Source organism: Panthera uncia (assembly GCF_023721935.1).
Source record: "Panthera uncia isolate 11264 chromosome C1 unlocalized genomic scaffold, Puncia_PCG_1.0 HiC_scaffold_4, whole genome shotgun sequence".
NCBI lineage: Eukaryota > Metazoa > Chordata > Mammalia > Carnivora > Felidae > Panthera > Panthera uncia.
In genome coordinates this window covers 61,009,742-61,014,670 of record NW_026057585.1, presented here as the reverse complement: position 1 = coordinate 61,014,670, position 4,929 = coordinate 61,009,742, and positions in this window count along the sequence as shown.

Sequence of the window (4,929 nt, the reverse complement as noted above, 5' to 3'; positions counted from 1 at the left end):
GGAGAGAGGAGAGTCTGCGTTAAGGGGCTGGGCCCTTAGGGAGCAGGAGGCATTGTGGTAGCAGTGGAAGGGGCAGAGGGAAGATGGGGATCTGGGTGCAGAGGTCAATTCTCCTGCAGCAGGACAGAAGGCTCAGGGGGCACATGCATGGTCATGTCTCTTCTCAAAGAAGCTGTTCAGAGTGTATGTGTTTTAAGGGGTGGGCAATAATGGAACGAGACGGAGAGCAAACCACCCCAGTAGCTAAGGCTGTCAGAGGCGAGGGTCAGCTGATAGGGAAGCCAGGAACCCTTCTGCCAGTGCCATTTTCTCCAGCAGCACCTGGGGAGCTGGGAGCAGGAGCTGAGAAGAGCAACCGAGAAAGATGAGGCAGGAGCGCAAGGTTGATGAGGAGGTGGAGGAGGGCTGCTTTCAGGCAAACCAACCACGGGTTGAGCTTGAGCAGCAAGGAAGGGACAGAAGATAAAAAGGGGTCTCGAAGGCGAAGCAATTATAGCTAGACCCGTAGTTTCGCCCTGTGCTGGCATGGCCTGCTGTTTGTTGGCTGTACAACCTTGCTGCTTGGCCTTGAATGAGTAATTTCACCTTTCTGGGCCTTGGCTTCCCTATCCGTAAGATTATATACTCAGTATGGGGTTCTCCAGCTCCAGCCATGTATGGTTGTGCAAACCAGCATGTTCCAACCTCTTGGGCCTCCGGGTGAGTCATTTTCTGTACCTTCTACTGGAGCTGCTGAGCCAGTGTGAATCATTTTCTGCCCAGAAGGAGCCAACCCTGGAGTTGGGAACGTGATGTGAGATCTCAGTTCATCAGGGCCTGGGCCAAGCTCTAGCTGCCATTGGCCAAAAGTTCACACTCAGGTTAGTTTGCCTCAGGGGTCTCAGTAAACGTTAACTACATACCAGCTGACCTCGGACAAGCCACTGAACAATTCACCACTTGGTTTATTCAACCATAAAGGAGTAGTTGTACGCTCAGGGTGGCCACGAAGAAGCGTGTCTCAGAATGGCTGGGGAACAAAGGTACAAATAGAAATGAGTATTCCTGGAAAGGCCACGGCCTTAAGTTGGATCCCCTAGAAGCAGAGCCTGAGACAGGTATTCTTGTTTAAGAGGTTTACTGGGAGAACACTCCGAGGAGAAGGGGAGAGAGGGAAGTGGTATAGGGCAGAGGAGAAAAGGCAAGTAAGAGTGTGGTCGGCTCCAGTGTGGGAGCGTCTGGCTCCCATCTGCTCTCATGGGAATGTTCTGGAGCACAAAGCGTGCCATCTCACAGTAAGCGACTGGGGCTGTTGTACCCGAATGTCAATCCGTTATTGGTTGAGGTCTGCGGACAGGTGGAAAGGAAGAAGGAGGAAGGAGTGGTATAGCCTCTCTGGTGAGGGCTCTCCTGTTGCTTCAGGGCAATTCTGTGCAGAAGATGGCAGCAGAATTTTGTCAGCAATATTCACACCGGGTAGGGAAGGGGGCACCAGTGGGACCCACTATAATCCACTCTTTCCCTAGAAATAATAAGCAGAAGCTGTATCTTCATATCTGTGCAGGATGGAAAATGATGCATAGGTAGTTTAAAAAAAGAAGAAAACAATGGTAGCCTTACCATTTGTGCAGAATTAAAAGTCGTAAAGTTCACATACATCTCATAAACATTACTCACCATTCCAGTGACAAAGCACTAGAACTGCTCTCAGCCTTTCCACACATATATCGTACATTTCACACTGCCGTCAAAGAATTAATACCCTTAATATATAAAGAACTCCTACAAGTCAATAAAAGTGAAGACCCTCATAATTATGTAGGTAGAAGATATTAATCAATGATCTACCAAGGGGGGAATACAAATAGCTAACAGGTATTTAAAAATTTTTTTCAACCTTGCTGATAAAAAAACACAAAGGAAAGGAATATACAAATTTTCACCTATCAAATTACAAAGACTTTACCATAAAAGCACATACAGCTGGCAAGGATAAGGAGAGACGGGTGCTCTCTACACAGCAGGTGGGAACGTAGATCAATCTAGCCATTCTCAGAAAATATTTTGATAATGTGTTTCATGAGATTTAATAATGTTTCTTTTTTTTCAATGTTTATTTATTTTTGAGAGAGAGAAAGAGAGAGAGAGAGAGACAGATGCAAGCTGGGGAGGGGCAGAGAAAGAGGGAGACACAGAATCCAAAGCAGGCTCCAGGCTCTGAGCTGTCAGCCCAGAGTCCGACATGGGGCTGAAACCCACGAACTGTGAGATCATGACCTGAGCCCAAGTTGGCCGCTTAACTGACTGAGCCACCCAGGTGCCCCTAAAAATGTTTAAATTCTTTGATTTGCCCTTCTACTCCTCCTTAGAGTCATTCTAAGGAAAGAAGCCGAATATTTCGCTGTTATACACAATAGTCCCCCCTTATCCATGGTTTTACTTTCCACAGTCTCCGTGACCCATGATCAACCACAGTCTGAAAGCGGATGATCCTCCTTCTGATGTGTCTTCAGAAGGTCAAGAGTAGCCTTGTGCAGCGTCACTATGCCTTCCTCATCCCCCTTAGCACAATATCATCTTGAGAGAGAGAAACCACATTCACATGACTTTTATAACAATATGTTGTTATAGATGCTCTATTTTATTAGTTGTTGTTGCTAATCTTGTACTGTGCCTAATTTATAAATTAAACAACATCATAGGTTTGTATATACAGGAAAAAAACCTATAAACATAGGTTTAAATATACAGGTTTTTATATTTATATATATGGTTCTGTACTAGCTGAACGTACTTGGATCTTGGAACGTACCCCCCATGGATGAGGGAGGACTACTGTCATGGGATAGAGAAATTGCTACATGTTAGGCATTGTGCATGAATATGCATTATTTATGAATTATTCGCATTAATCATACTGCGTTATCAATATGAATTATTTTATTTAATCGATACAATTGCCTTATCAATCAGGTAGGTACTTTCACGAAGTCTTTCTTTACAGGAGAGGAAACTAAAGCCTAAGGAAGTTAAGTAAAGGTTAACTGCGAAGAAGGAGGGAAGCTGGGATGATCTGAGTCTGGTGTATGAGCTCTTAATACCTTTACTTCCTCTAGGGACTCATTAATACACAGGTCCAGGAAGAGGGTGAAAGACTATCTTTTTTACAAAATAATTAAGTCAGGCAAATTGTTCCTTGCTCCATTGATCAGAGAACCTCTGTGTTTCTAATTAAACCAGAGAGATTTAATTAGGGTTCCTGGGACTGTCACCTAGTCCTTTGGAAAGTTTCGTGATGAGTTTTACATAAAAGTATCAAACAGTCCAAGGTTCCTGTGTAGAATGGTGAAGTCAGCTACTGGATTTGGCACCTTTTTAGGTCGGGAGAGCGGTGAGCCAACAGAGGTTTGTAACAACAAGCTGTTGCTGCAGCAATCAATTGTTTACACTCGCTTGGTTGCCAGTGTCTCCCCCGAAAGTGCGAGCTCTCTAAAAGCAGGGATCGAATCTGTCTCAGTCATTAGAATAAGCTTGAAGGTGAAAATGGACCGTGGGAGAGCTTCCTGTGGTGTTTGCTAAGCTCTAGTGTGTATAAGAAGACATGTCACAAGAATGGTTATTAAGTGACATTGTTGGCATTTGTAAAACATTTGCAAGGACATCTGGATTGTTTCTAGTTTTTGACGATTTACAGACAAGCTGCTGTAAACATCTATGGGCAGGTTTTTACATAATGGACATAAGTTTTTGTTTTTCTGGAATAAATGCCTGGGAATGCTATTGCCGGTTTGTATGGTAGTTGCCTGGTTAATTTTTTTTTTTTTTTTTTTAAACTGCCATCCCGTTTTCCAGAGTGGATGTGCTATTGTACATTCTGACCAACAATGCCTGAGTGATCAGTTTCTCAGAATCCTTCCCAGCAGTTGGTCTTGTCTCTGTTCTATTTTAGCACATTGGAATAGATTTGTAGCGGTATCTCCCTGTGGTTTTAATTTGCATCTCCCTAATGGCTGACAATGTTAAAAATCTTTTCATATGCTTATTTACCATCTATAGATCGTCTTCAGTGAAATGTCTCTACACACATTTTTGCTACTTTCTAGTTAGATTGGTTTTTATTTTGACTTTCAAATTTCCAGCGATATGTATCTAGCCCTTTGTCAGATACGTGGTTCGCAAACATTTTCTCCCAGACTGTAGTCAGTCTTTTTCTTCTCTTCACAGGGTCTTTCATGGAGCAAAAAAAAAATTTAGTATCTATAAAATATATTCTTTCCATTTTTCCTTTTATAGATCTTGAATGTTTTTTTACCCCTATGTTTTCCCCCCAAGATTTATAGCTTTACATTTTATATAAAAGTGTGTAATCCATTTGAGTTAATTTTTGTAGAAGGTGTGAGACTTAGGTTGGGGTCCATTTTTTTTCTGCTACTTTGGATGTTTAATTACGCCAGCACCATTTGTTGAAAGGGCTATTTTTCTTCCATTGGGTGGCTGTTGTATTTGGGTGTATTTGTGTGGGTCTATTTCTGAGTTCCCTCTTCTGTTCCACTGATTTATGTGTTTGTCCCTCCACCAATGTCACACGGTCATGATTACTGTAGCTACAGAATAAGTCTCAAAAGCAGGTAGTCTGATTCCTCCCACATTCTTCTTTTTTGAAATTGTTTCAGCTATTTTAGTTCCTTTGTTTCCGTATACATTTTAGAATAAGCTTCTCTATATCTACAAAAAGTTTAGCCGGAACTTAGACAAGAATCCCATTACACGTATAGATTAATTCGTGAAGAACTGACATCTTTACTGTGTCAAATCTTTCAATCCATGAACTCCGTATGTCTCTCATTGTTCTTCTTTGAGTTCTTTCATCATCATTTTGTAATTTTTATTTTTTTATTAAAAACATTTTTTTAATGTTTTTTTTTTAATTTATTTTTGAGACAGAGAGAG